The sequence below is a fragment of the Oryzias melastigma genome, linkage group LG1 (genome assembly GCF_002922805.2).
Source record: "Oryzias melastigma strain HK-1 linkage group LG1, ASM292280v2, whole genome shotgun sequence".
Taxonomy (NCBI): domain Eukaryota; kingdom Metazoa; phylum Chordata; class Actinopteri; order Beloniformes; family Adrianichthyidae; genus Oryzias; species Oryzias melastigma.
The window spans coordinates 21,747,239-21,762,492 of NC_050512.1; the positions used below are offsets into that span (position 1 = coordinate 21,747,239).

At 39.6% G+C, this 15,254-nt stretch overlaps 1 protein-coding gene across 24 annotated transcripts in view; it reads left to right on the top strand.

The window, feature by feature from the left end:
- The window catches only part of ptprdb (protein tyrosine phosphatase receptor type Db), a 221,354-nt gene that overhangs the window by 55,223 nt on the left and 150,877 nt on the right, over window positions 1-15,254 (top strand). The window lies entirely within an intron of this gene.

The following is a 15,254-nucleotide window of genomic DNA, read 5'->3' on the forward strand; positions in this document are numbered from 1 at the left end:
CTGCAAAACATTTATAAAAAAAACAAAGTATTTTTACTTTTCATCCAGTGTTTTTTAAAGAACTTTCTAATAAAAATGAATCCCACAGGTAGAAATCCTTTTTAAAAATTACATTTTTGTAGTAGCAAGAAATAAAGTACAAAAATGAAGTTTGCGTCTTTATGATATATAGCAGTTAGCAGTAGAAACCGGGGCTGACAACACTTAGAAGACAGTTTGTGGCTAAAAACAACATTAAACATTAAATACAAGGAAAAATCAGCTGCATTTATTTCCTCAAGCTCTCTCTGTAGCTTTTCTAGATTCGTTTTTAACTGACAACATTTTTCTACAGGCAAAGAAAAACAGCCAAAATCTCATTTCTTGTAAGAAGAATCAAAACTTCCTGGAGCAACAATAAAAAAAACAGACATTACATTTGCTGCTCTGCTGGATGCTCACCTGTCTGAGGTACTTGGTTTCTCATCTTGGATACAAGTTCATCAGAGTGAGGCGTCGGGCTTTGAGCTGAGGAAATCCTCTATTTTATGAAGATGTTCATGAGGAAGACGACTCTAGTGCTTATCTTCATCAACGTTGCCAGGATTCGCATTTGAAGGCTTTAAAACACTGGCAGTGCATTTGTAGTGATCTGTGCAGGCCCCGTCCAGCCAGTGGGTCTGGAGTTTGATATGTGGGACAGAAGCTTTAACTCGGTACCTGACTTAAAACTAAACTGTAAGCTATGTTCAAACTGAATGCGATTTTAGTTTAGTTTCAAATTTAAGATGATGTACAGGCACAAAATTTCCAGATTTCAAATATCTGATTTTGTTTCATTTCATTTATTCCTTTCTAGAGCACATTCAGCCAAGGAGGCCCAAAGTGCAAAGAAAGCAGAATACATTATATAGTCATAAAACGCATTAAAGACATAAAAACTAATTTAAAACAGAGATTAAAACCAGCGTAATATAAAGGCAGCCAGGCAGATACTACAGCACGGTAATGGAGGAATAGTTTGGCTTTAAAACACAGAGTTTAGGAGCCAGTACAGCAAACGCACCGTCCTCCCCCCCAGACACGGCGGCAGCATCAAGTTTATGAACACACTTCGACTTGGTACTTGACTTAAAATGTAATCACTACGTTTAAACTGAAATGACCAACGAATTGGATGCATGATTGACGAATCGCATTGGAGAGATTTTAAAAAAATAGAACTTTTTTCTTATTTTTGTTCTTGTTAACTCATTTCTAAAGCAGCGCTAATGCAGTAAGCACTTCTGATCAATCTCTACCAGATTGTTTCACAGAGCTAAAGTCATATTTCATCCATTTCTCCTTATGACTCTTATCTGGGACCTAAAACCACAGAAATAACCAGAGGAGCTCTTTATGTGTAAGGCTTTCTGTCCTCCCTAGTAATGTATTGACTTTTTAGCAGAAAAAAAAATGGTTAAACTAATACATTTGTATTTTGTTATACAGAGATCTGTTGGCTGTCAAATAACCAACATTTTAGTCTTTACCTTTGCATTGTTTTTCATGTGTGTTTTTGTCTCTTTCCCAAGATATCTTTGACTTTCAATAGATTTTTTTTAAGTATTTCGACATTTTCTCCCCAAAGAGATGTTTGTTTGTGTTGGTTTATAACGTGATATTGTTGTTACTTATTGTCTTATTGCATCTGCCTCTTTTGTTTGCGCAGGACTTGTGGTCAAATCCGCGTGTAAGTCCATTATGCTGTGAAATGTAGCCGCTGTCATTCATTCCACTCACTTTCATCGCTCCAGATGGCAGCTTGGAGACAAAGATAAAAAGGTAGAAGTTATCCAACTGATGAATTGGATGTCAGCTGATAATATTTAGGGTGGTGTTTGAATAATTCCTCTTGATATATAAAAAAAAAAACAAAAAGCGAAACAGTTTTCCTGAGGCAGCACAGTTGGCAGAGGATTTAAAGACCTGCTAAAATAAAAATAGGTGTTTTAACATGCTTTTGTGGCATTTTTTTTTCTAATAGAGGAGGACACAAAAAAATAAAATTACCAAGAAATTGCATTTCTGAGTGTCTCTTTATTTTAATCGTTGGGATTCAGCTGCAAAAAATAAAGTATCAAAAATGTCGTATTTGTAACATGGAAAGTATGCTGGCTGGGCCACGCTCTCCCAGCGCCGCTCCATTTTACACTTTTAAAACAACTATATCCATAAATGATAATTAACGCAAGAATTTGATAGCTCTGGTTTAAGTGACTCAGACATTCAAACAGCAGAGGCAGAAAGGAGGCAGAACTGTCGGGGAAAACTGCCGGCACCAGAGCTGTTTCTGATCAATTTTATTGAATTTTTGTAATAATAAATTACAATGGTTTCAAATCTTAAAACAACAAAAGTACAAAAATAAATGATTTGTAGGAAGAAATTTAAATCCACTCCAACTATAGTTTTTTTTTTACTTTTTTTTGTAAAGTCATACCCAGCTGTCTTTTATTTATGAATATGCAGTTTTTAGATGAAATCTAAAAAACAGTGAAGTATTTTTAAAACATTATTTCAGCCGGAGTTCATTAGAAATTCGCCTGACTTGACGGAAGTTAGCTCTTTATTTCCCAGAATTGCTTTGTTTACACTCTCTTCTGTTAGCAAATAGCACCTCACAACCCCAGGCTAGCATTAGCATAGCAAAAACAATGGAGATCAATATCGGAGCGATGCAGCCGTACAGTTTTAAGCCAAATGGCAGCTCAGATTGTGAAAACAACGATGTTATTGGATCTGTTTGTCTGCAAGTAGATGCATCCGAGTGTAGTGGAGAAAGGAGCCTTTGGCCCACCCATGGTTTGTGTGAGCGTTTTTAAATTGGGAGTTTTTATCTGCTCTTCGTCTAACATTATTTTATAAAATAAATACTCAGAAATACAGATTTAATTGTAAAATATTTTTTATGTCATTTATCATGAGAAAAATGCTACAAGAGCATGTATTGAAGTGGGTCTTAAAAGGGTAAACAAACCTTAAATCAACGTTTTTTGGCTGTTGACCTCAATAAATGGGCCTTTAAAAGTGATGATTGTTGGTCCTTGTCAAATTTTTGTCAATTTAAATTAAACTTCCTATAGTTATAGTCTAAAACTGTTGATGTGCTGCCCCCTACTGGTTGAAATGAGGTATAACAGTTGAATTTTGTGATTGGTCAACTGGTGTAAGTCCCACGTCATTTTAGAAGTTTCACGTCATCATGCCCTACATCTCCAGTATAAAGCCCCGCCCATGTTTGATTCTGTAACGGCCGGTCATTATCGTGTTAGCTTTAGCATGGCTCGTAGCTGGATTGCCTTCGGTTATCAAAAATCTACTGGCTTGCACAACTTTCCAGTGGACTTGGAAGTTAGGAAACAATGTTTAGGTGTAATTGGCATTGAATCAAGTGAACTCTGTCCTGATGATGGATTTGCAATGAACGTTTCACTCGGGATTGTTTGCGTAAGCATTAGCCTTTATTAGCTATGATGCTAGCGGCATTTTACCACTGAGACATGAGCCCTCTTCAGTCTGGACCATGAGTGTCTGCCTTGGGAGAAGGTGGACGAAAAATGTCCTCAACCTCCACAGGAAGTTCTGTGGAGATACTAGCATCACTTTGCAAAGTGACTTCGCTAGCTCAAGCTAATCTCACTGTCAATCACAGATCCAAACCACACCTCCCTCCCCTTTTTTTGTTTTTTTTAAATCTGGGCTGAGAGTGGAGTCAGCCTCCAACTGTCATGTTGTGTTAACCTTTAACTGTTGTAATGTTGGTCACAAAGGGGAAGTGACGTAATATCCGCATGCGTGGACTAATAGAGTAGCCATTACAGATCGGGCAGCGACAGTGGCTATAAGCTAGCGGGAGAGATTGTAAACAGAGAGCCAATGGTCCCGCCTCAGATTAAAAATTTAAAAAACTATTCCTGCTCCACAAAAACTATGTTTTACTAAACAACAGTGTTTTTTTTTCTATTTGTAGCTAAAAACGACTAATCCAGATTGAGAAAATAACGCTTTTAAATGATGATCGGAGTGGCTCTTCAAAGTTACTTTAGCAGGTAAGTTTGCAGCAGATTCAGGCGATTGGAATTAAAAAGTGTACACGACCTGGTCAAGCTAACAATCTTTACAGCTTCCGCTTTAAAAAACTGAAGCTGTGTCATGTGTTTGTGAAGAAACCGGTTTACAGCTTCAGCTTTAATAGGTCCTCTCAGCAGGAAAAAGGTTAATTATCACATCCTGCTGCAGACAGATAGGACACCTCCTCCTGTCAGGCACACATACATCTCACTCTGAGGCACACAAACACAGACCGCCAGATAAACATTCAAGTGCTACAGACCTAATCTAGCGTCTGCTTGTCCTCATTTCCTTCATCAAACTACCCAGATCTTTGTTCTTTTTCTTCTCTTTTCCTCCCACCAAAAAAAAAAAGAATTCTCAACGTGAGAGGAATGAGGATTCTTCCCGATGAAGAAACGCAGACAGTCCTCTCAGATCAAGTTGACCTTGATAAAAAATTTGCAAAGTGTTTGCCTGATAACTATAAAACATCGGAAATGAAATTGCAGACGGCTGAAAGGAAATGATTGAGGAAAAATCGTGGCTTCTGTTTTCATCAAAGAAGAGGAAGAACATTTGTATTAAATGAGCATATTTTTTATATTTTTATAAAACTTTAAAATGCCTTATTGACGCAAAACTCTGTCGTTTTTGCATTAAACACACCTTTTTTTTTTCAATCTATTTATTTTCCTTTCGGTGTTGTCCCCGCCCCCTCGCTCTCGGGTTCCTCATTTCATTGCCAGTCTAAACAGCGTCAGCAGCAGGTGCCGAGTCTTGGAGGGGATGAGAAAATAGGGTGAGAAAAAAGGGGGAGGGAGGGGAGAGGGAAAGAGCCAGGGGGGGAAATAAAGAAGAACAGAAGGAGATTAATAGATCAAGTGGAGTGGCGTATGACGAAAGTTTAGCAAAGTATTGAGAAGAAAGGAAATTAAAGGGGTGGCTCAGGTTAAGGTGGGATTGGAGCCAAGAAAAGACAAGAGGGGTTTGAAGAAGACGACAAAAATAAATAAATAAAGGAAGAGGGTTATTTTCATACAGGGTGGAAATCAGATGCATCTACTAATTATTATTTCAATTATTTAAATATAATCCTTTATTTAAAGACTGAAATGTATTAAAACTGACCTATTCATTTAATATTTAGCAATTAACGTACATTAAAAGTTATATAAATCATAGGATAATCCACCATGAACCACACTCTACATATTTAATAGTGGATTTCACACATCAGTTCTGTTGGGTTGAACAGATCAAATTTGAGTGTCGGTCTTTGGACAGATATTTACACCTCCTATCCTTATTTTGAAAAGATTTTTGAATTTACTGGGCTGCACTGTGGAATAGTGGTTAGCACTCTTCAGAGTGAGAAGGCCTTTTTGTTTGATGGTTTGAATCCCATCTGGGACCGTTCTCTGTGGAGATCCCCTGATCGCCTTGTGCATGCGCGGGTTTGGTCCAGGACTTGTTGTTTTCTCCCACATCCCAAAATCATGCTTCATAGGTTAATTGATTCTGGTGACCTCAGTGCCTTTTCCCAACAGTGGCTGGGATAGGCTCCAGCAACCTCACGATCCCAAAAGGGATTCTGTGGGTTACGGAAATGGATAGATGTGATTAATATGTTTGTACCATGTACTAGCCAGTAGATGGTGGTATTTAATCTTTTTATAGTACTTAATAATACTATATGATTACAAGTACATATTTTCCAAAACTACTTAAGCCCTAAAGGTGTTACATTAGGTTCACACTGGCTGAGTAGAGTCGCTGTGTTTTATTGTGAAAATTTGATTATATTTTAAAAATAAACCACATTTTTTCATGCGTCTTGATGCAACTTCCTGCCAGAATTGACACTGCCTGCCTGCAGCTTGCACACAATATAGACCAAACGCCAAAAAAATCCGCGGCACTCCACGCCTGGTATGAACTACTACACCATAGGTTAACAAGGGCGCCCAATGGAAGTGGCCTCCATTCCGAGCTTCCACTTTCAATGTGAACGAGGCATTAAGCGGTTACTGGAGCCTATCCCAGCCACTTTTAGGTTGGGTACACCCTGATGGTTTCCAATCTATCACAGGGCCACACAGATACAAACACACATACCTAAAGGACACTGAAGAGTCACCAATTTATCTACAATGCATGCAATATACTAACTCCATACAGAAAACACCTAGCCAGGATTTGAACCTGGGCCCTCTTGCTAGGTGAGAGTGCTAACCACTACACACCTGTGCAGCCCAGATAAAACACATAGAATGCACATTATTTTAGTTTGCATTGTAGTACTTTCTGTGTACCTCAACATACTTTACATACAATAAATATGAAATTAAGCACACTAATCATCTTAGCTAGACTTTTGGAGTCAAACCAACGGATTCTCACTCCCAACTCATCATATATGGACATATGGTTTGAGGCCCCTCCATGATACTTTTTGGGTGTCCCCAACTTGTCATTTTTTTACATGCTGGCTGCTCCCATTACATCAAGGGTCCCCAACCTCTGGGCCGCCAACCACTAATGGCATAAATCCATATATGACGAGTTGGGAGTGAGAATCTGTAGATCAAACATATTTAGGTCATTTAAAGACTTCTTAATGTGAATACATCTTTATGGTATGTCTGTATGGTTAAAAAAAAGTGCATGTCAAATAGAACACTAGATCCTATTGGTCTTTTATTATAATAATGCAATGTTTTGGCTAAAATCATAAAACCTGTGTTGTGTTCTAGAACATACTTTTAGCAAAGAATTAGAACTTTGCCTCTGAGTTGTGGGAGGGACTGTTGGCGCGGACTAAGCCCAACTCCTTCTTGTCATCCATCTGTTAACAGGCTCTCCCACTAGCTTACAGCCCTTCAAGACTTAACGTTACCATCTATCATGAGAAAAAGACCACAAGAACATTTTAAAAACACCAAAAACACGATTTACAATTTAAACAGATTCCAACCTTTATATTCAAAACTTCATAATAATTTAAAATTTTTTAGGAATTTGATAGTAAAGTCAGGACAAACATCCCTTTTTTAAAGTCAGAATTAATCCAGTCTTGTCCTTTAAAGCGTAAGTTAATTTACTTTCTATTAATGCAAAGTTTCCACTTTGACATTTCCTCCTCAGAATGAGGACTGACTCTTTTAGGCTGGACGGCCCCAAGAGTCCAAACCAAACCAAAGAGGATTTCTGTGTCTGCCTAAATAATCTTTTAACTAAATGAATGCATTTCCACTGCACTGTTAAGAATTTAGGGCATCTGTGTCTCTTAAACAAGGAAGTCGAGGGGGAAAAAATGGGTCACTTTGCAGTGGGACTCAGACTCTTCATTAGGGCGCACATAGCAATCGTCTCGTGGCCATTCTAATTCTGCCCATCATTCCCAGTCAGCACTCGTTGGATTCCAATATGTGGCTAACATTTGCGACCTCATGAAAAGTAAGAAATAACCAGGTGTCAGGTCATGCTGGTCTCTCCCACCTCCACAATGGTGACATTCTGCCACCTTCCTCTATTTATTCAGCCTATATTAAAGCTCCATCTCATTTTCTTTTGAAAGGAAAAATGTCAGCTATGCAAACTTCAAAAGTTTACAAGTTCCCGGTGTGGAGCAATGAGAAGCGTTTATCATAGCAGGAAGAGAATCCGGGAGTTGGAACATAAACTGTTTTTATGTCTAAAATGTACTGTGCAATTTAACTTTGGATAGACCAGGGGTCGGCAACCTTTAACAGTAAAAGAGCCATTTGGGTCTTTTTTCTGCTGATCAAAACCTAGAAAGAGCCGCATTGTCTTCAGCCTTTAAGAAATTTGGATTTGCATTAATTACCTTCTTTTTTAAATAATAAATATGAATTAATGCCAATTTTTTGGCACACACAAAAGCAAAAATATAAAAGTTATTATTATAAATATTATTATTATTATTATTTTATGTTTGAGAGATCTGTCCCAAACAGGATCGGGACAGATAGTAACCAATATTGTGCAGCATAAGATAGTATGTGCTTTTAACCAGTTTTATTTAGTCTGTTTTGTCTTTAGCTATTTTTTCATATTTTATGACTAACTTCTGCATCTTTAAAATTACTTGTGTGAAGCCCAATGAGGAAAATTTTCTTTGTGATTTTGGGCTATATAAATAAAATTGAATTGAATTGAATTGAACTCATAAAAGATCAAACTTTTACCCAAGTTTTGCTTTGCATATAAAATCTTTGCATCTTCAGGTCAAAAGGGATGTAAAATAGTTTATCATCTATGTGTACCTCAGCCATCAATTTATAAATTTAACTAATCCAAATTACAAATACACGAGTCGTGCTGGAATCACTGTTTATATGTAGTTAATTTGTGATTCGTGCATCAATTACGCAGTTTTAACGTGATATGTGTGACATACAGTGTTCCCCCTCATATTCGCAAATTTTTTTTCCGTCCTGTAACTCTTCCAGTTCGTCACAAAAACTCAGACATCAACTGAAGACGTTTGAATTAAACTTTTCTGTTCGATAAATATCGTGTGGTTCTGAGGTGAGAGAAAGAGCACGCTGACCCGTCAGCTACCCCTCTTCCTCACTCCATGCCCCTGCATGGAGAAATGGTATCAGCTGACTTGGAAGCCGCTAAAATAAATCCTGATATGCTGAAGATGATATTTGTGAGTATTGATTGGTAACAAACATTCTTTGGCTGCAGGGGGTGAGATGGGGACCGGCAGGTTCTCAGTAGTTGCATATTTGGCTTATTCATGGATGTCTCCAGTCCCTAACCTTTGTGAATAAGGACGTGTTACTTCATACAAAATGTAAAAGTTATAGATTGATATACAGTAGATGCTTAAAAGTCTGTTAGACATACAAGGACATACATGGAAAGTCATCGAAAGCCACAAATTTGCATATACATCTTGCAGAAATAATGCACAATTGTGTAAGATGTGCATAACTATTGAATACTACGTATAATACGCATTAACTGCATAATTTTCAACTGGCCAAAATTTTTGAACAGCTCAAAACCAAATCCACATACAAACCCGTCGGCCAAAATATTAGTCTGCTCCTAAATCTTCATTCTAAATGATCATTTATTGTCTTTAAGGGGCGTGTCACTCCACCACTACATACATTTTGTGCATTTTCCACCTAGGAAATGTCAGTCTTTCGTCATACATGCATGATGTATTCCAACACATTCTCATCCCAAGTCGTCACATATTGGCGTTTGGTTAATGCTCCTTCCATGTCACTTTTTGACCATTTGGGTGTCCCCAACTCATTCGGGACGTGGTGCCAGATGCACACTCAATACCGGCAACCCAGTACCAGTACCCTAATCTTAAGCCGGTACTGGTTTGAGTTCAGTACTGCGTCCAGTTCGTTCTCGGTACCGCATCAGATACCAGTTCAGGTCTGATACCGCATTTGGTCCGGTGTCAGGTTTGGGTACCGGTGCGCTACATGTCGCGGTACTAGACCGGTTCTGGTTCAAGGCCTGGAGGTTGGGGACCCGCGATTTAATGGGAACAGCTAGTACGTCTAAAAACGACGACTATGGGACACTCAAGGCGTCAAAAAGTGATGCTTGGGGTCCTTAACCAAATGTCAATATGTGACGACTTGGGAGTGAGAATGTGTTGGAATTACGAATCAAGAATATCAAGACTGAAATTTCCTAGGTGGAAAATGCGCAAAACGTACCTAGCGGCGGTGTGACACGGCCTTTAAAGGCAATAAATGATCATTTAGAATGAAGATGTAGTAGTAGGCTAAGATTTGTCTCTACAGTTCTCCTTTAGTCTACTTCTACTTTTCATCTCTTCACTCTGTAACTCCATTCACATTTCTTACTTACCTCTTCCTATTGTAGACTCTTTCTTTGACTTGTTTCGCTTCCTCAGATCGTCGCTCCGCTGGCCTCCAGCACTGTGGAGTTCAATACGTCTTTGAAAGTGGGACATCACAGCGCAATTTGTTGCTCCTACAAAGCGATAATTCAGAACTGTCACCATTTATCCGCGACTACTTTAGACCCGCCTCGAGCCGACAATTGCATCTCCTGCTCAGGAGGACAGCCGTCACGGTTTTCGCGGTTCAGCACGGCACTTCTGTCACAGTGGAAGTCGTGTCATTTTACTTCCATTAAACATTATTTTCCTAATGAGAATTGTTTGCAGTCACAGTGTGTGATAGTGTCATCATTCCTGTCAGTAAATTAGAAAATTATTTTGTTCCTTTTTAGCACGCTGTTTTTTTAAATCAAGTACTTCAAATTTGTGACATTTATGCAACTTTTTAGTTTTTTCTCTGAACACCACATTGATTCATCGGAGTTCATTGTAACAATACATATTTTTTGGGGCCATTCACATCATAAAAAAATAAAATAATTGGACTTCTCACACAGGAGGGAAGCTTAAGATAGCATCTCTCCTGTGTGAAGTCTGTTTTTTTTTTAGTGTTTCTCCTGCAAGTTATCCAACTCAGATGTGTGAAAATGGACCAATTCTGCAGCTACAACAGATGAAACATGGTTTTGCACTTAAACTTGCATTAATACATATTTCAGGGGGCTGCACAACAAGCTTTATCTGCAACCTTGACATTGTCCGTCAAACCTCCCCTGTTATTCTGGTCGCATTTAAATCTTTATGAATCAATTAATGGAATCATTCTTTTTAAAATGATAAATAAATACATCCAGGATCGAGCCAATTTAAATGATCAAAGAAGGAAATCTACTTCTGTTGGAATTTTGTGAAACAAGGAGAAAAAAAGTGTTTTATTTGAGGATCCATACTGCTTTTGACTTTGCAAGAACAGATCAACACTTGCACAGTACACCTCCTGTTGTGTGATGTGCTTGCAGTCCATTCACTCATTTTCCCAAACCCACTTTGTTCTATGCAGAGTGATGTGGATAAACTGGAGCCTTTCTCAGCAGGAAACCCACCATTTTAACAATAGTGTCCCATTTCTTTGTGTTATAATCGATGTTCTCCGAGGCTTGTGCAGCTGGTCATTGTTGGGTTGTTCTTTTATTGTATCTGTTATGTCACAGAAAAGAGTCGATGATTAACAAAATCAAAGATAATCTCATTTTAGTTTGTTTTTTTTAACTGTAGAGAGGATTAGGATGATTATATTGCTGCTCTTTTCCACCTGCTGTTGTCAATACACTGACATTTTGGAGCAGGTCTAATTAGTCTGGAGTCCATTAAAGTTGGGTCGGGCGGGCTTTGCTTGAGTGAATGAGGCCTTGTCATGGATTCCTACTGAAAATGAGATGCAGGAGCGGCAAACTGAAACCCTGCAAGTCCTATTTTAGTATCAACTGTGGCTCATGTTTAGCTATTTTAGCAAGTTTTTGTTTTATTTGCAATACAGTATATCATAAAGCAATACGACACATCACTGAGTTTGAAAACTCAGCGTCACTCCACGTCTGTTAAAAAAAATCTTTTTGCAAATATTTAACGACGGTTAATAATTTATACGCCATGCCACATTGTGTTGTTTATTCGTTCGCTTTGAAGCGCCCAAATTTTATCTGGGGCATCTCTGTGTGGAGTTGTTCCGTCCCCCCCATGTGACCGTGTGGGTTTCCCCCTCCCACGATCCAAAAGCGTTCGGTTTGCTCTAAACTGTCAGAGGAGTGAGCGTGTGGAACCTTTTCTGTCGTATTCGTCTCTGTGCGGCCATGTGATGGATGACGATGTGTGACCTGCCCCCCGCTGGATGACAGCTGGCATGGACTCGAGCCCCCCACCCCCGTGACCCTGATCAGGGGGACGTGGGTTCAGAAATTAGATGGATTGTTTGGTGTCAGAGGGAGAAAATACAAGACAAATATTTAAAATAGTAGTTGATGAGCACTAGAAAGCGTTGGGTTGCATCACTTCCTCTGTGCTGAGTTGGCCAAATTACTGGACGGACAGGCATCTTTCTGGGCTGGAGCCAGCTCCTGGAGAGTGAACACTAGTGGGTCAACTGGCTTGAAGAAACTGGCCTGTAGTGACAAATTCTGCAGCACACAGGTGTTTTGAATCCCGCTGCCAACTTTGATGAATTTGACTTGGATGTTCTCCCATAAAACGACAATACAGCAGGTGAGAAAAATGGAAAGGCAACTCTCTGTCATCGGTGACTGCAGCAGATCCAGAAGCAGCATTGACTCCTAATTGGCAGAGCGCATCTGTGTGGATCCAAGACTTTTGAAAATTTGGAAAAAAACCAAAGCCTCTCACGTGTTTGTAAAAAACCTTTAACTAAACCTTATGAAGCTTAGACGAGGTTTAAAGGCATCAGAAAGGAATCTGACTGGTCTGTAGCTCATGGGGTTGGATGTAGGAGTTTGCTGTAGCTCATGGGGTTGGATGTAGGAGTTTGTGTTAGAATAATTAAGCCAATACCTGGACCTTTCACAGATGCTCAGTAATAAGCATTCATTCATTCTTTCCAACTCTGTCATCGCATCTAAATAGATACATTTCAACTAATAAGTTCAGCTTCATCTACAAAACAGGTTTTATAGCATCACACTTGAGGAAGTATCACACAACCCTGATTGTAAAAGTAAGTCATGTCCGACAGAAGAGGCACTTTTCTGAAATCTACGCCAATCCAACGCCAATTGAACTAAGAAATACTCAGAAATGCAGTTTTAATTGGAAATTATTTGATATAGCTTCTCAACTATGAAAAAAATGCTACAAGAATATGTTAAAAAAACACACAAAAAAGCTATTTTCATTGGAGTGGGTCTTTAGGAACCTGCTGAAGCCGACCCTGCTGCTGTTGGGTAAAAGTGGGGTACACCCTGAACCGGTCTGTTGCAGGGCCACAAACTCATATTCACACCGTGGGACACTTTATTGTAACCAATTAAGCTTGTTTTGGGGGAGATCATGTGAACTCCATGCAGAGAAGTCCCATCCAGGATTTGTAGTAGGGTTTTCTCTCTGTGAGGCGAAAGTGCTAACCACTATTCCACCATGAAGCTCCAAAATGCTACAGAAACTCATTAGTTCCACCAATTATGTCAATTACTTAAAGGAAAGTGTTGGTAAAACCACTCTTTTTTTGTTTGTTTGTTTGTTTATTTTTGACCTTTTGACAAAAATGAATTGACCCTTTAACACCGGAGCTCCAGTGTTTACGTTCTTTGATTTACTGTAATTTTTTAATTGTTACCACGATCAACATAATTCCTGTAGATTCTGAAGGAGAAAAGCAGCATGAGCCACTTTTCGGTTGAAAAGTATAAGTATGTTAAAAATGTTGTGTTTGTGAAAGGGTTAATAATTGAAGCTCCTTCAATTTGACCTTTTTTTTTCTTGATTTGAAATTGTGTTTCTTATTAAAGCGTAGCGTGAAATGAGGGAACGTTTTAGTTCGAACTTCTACAAGTTTCAGCCGAGGTTTGCTTTGTGAAACCAGGACACGAATGCACAGCGGAGCGCTGTAATCCACCTCACTCCAAATGCCAGATGTGGCTGTACTTATTGTACTTTCAGGCCCTAAGAACAGTTTCTTCACGTAGTCTGGGATTAAAATGAGGCACCAGCTTATACCTTTCAGTCTGTTCCACTTTCCAAAATCGCTGCAGTTGGATACTTTTTTTTTCTAAAAACATCCGAGGCCAGAAGGTCACTTTTGACTTTATGTCGGGATTTTTCTAAATGTGCCTCACACTGGCTGTCAGGATTGATTCCCACACGGATGTTTTGCTGTACTGGCCATGTGCAGGCCAATCAAAATCTTGGGTTGTTTATGCAGAACTGTGTCATGTTGTTCTGAATCTCGATTGCCAACTTGGCCAGCAGTACCTTCCTGAACATTCTGGGCAAATGTCGACGAGCGCCGCACGCGTACCTCAAGACTGTAAACACAATTTGTTTGCTGTGCAAATAAAAAAGATGTTAGCGAGCCGATTATTCTGATATTGAGCAACATCTCGAGATGAGATGAAGGTTGTTGGCCGGCGTGTCTGGGTGGCCCTACTGTGCTACTACATTTTAAGCAGACTTAAAGGATCAACATCTGATGCCCACTCTGCTGCCCTGCTTACCCACTTGCCTTGATGTTGAGTTCAGTTGACAGAAGCCGTTCACACATGCTGAGTGAAGCCAATCCAAAAGTAAGCCAAGTTCCTTTGAGCTGCCCTGTTTAGGGTTGAACATCAAAAAATTATCTGGGCCATCGCTGTGCAAATCGCTGCAGAAATTGTTGTATTTTTTTTTTTCTGAGAAGAGAGTTCATGTGAATTTGCTTCGGTGACCTAAATAATCTGCTGCTTTGGCCTGAATCGTATCCAGCACCAGCCGATGTGAAAGAGGCGTCCAGACGCAGCACCTGGAGACACGGCTCCTTCTAATTATGAGCAATATTTGGGGCCCCGAATTGTCACTTCAGCCATTAAGATTAAAGGCCTTCAAAGGCTGCTCTGAAGGCGTCCTGTGGGAGTCCTCGTTGAGACTCTGAGCTCCCCCCCCAAAAAAAAGAAAAAAAAAAGTTTCCAGGCTGATATTCAGCACCACTTTATCACACAAAAATCATGAAGCAATGTGCAGTGGTGTTGCGGGTAAATGAAACAACACACGCTTTCCGAATGATCTAGTTTCAAACCCCCTCTCCGGCACAAAGCTGCCGAGGCTTTAATTACTGCTGCTGGGCCAGCACAGGTGAACTCACTAACAAGGTTTTTTTTGTTTTTTTGTTTTTTGTCAACCGCCGAGCTCTGAAATCTAACAGGAAAATGACATTAAGAAACGGGCCAGACCTTTGCTCCTCGACCTCCTATCCGGTCAGTCCAAGAGGTCATTCGAGTAAAACATGAATGGGAAAAAAAAGCATTTTACCACCAGTGTGGTACGGTTGTAAAAAAGAACTAAGAAAGATGATGCAACCGAAAGAGAAGAAAGCGAGGGAGGGATGTGTCATCAACTGAAAATAAAGTGTGAAGCAGTTCTCACACGCGGCACATAACCATTTGCCACAGCAGATATGATATAAGCAAGCCGGGGCTGTGATGAAATGTAACACAAGCAGATTCTTCAAAACGGGCTTCCGATGGCATTACGTAAGGCGTCGGTGACCTCAAAATCCAGCGGCGTTTATGGGTCAGGAGGCGCCACAAGCCCCGCTTTCCTTTTTTTTTTT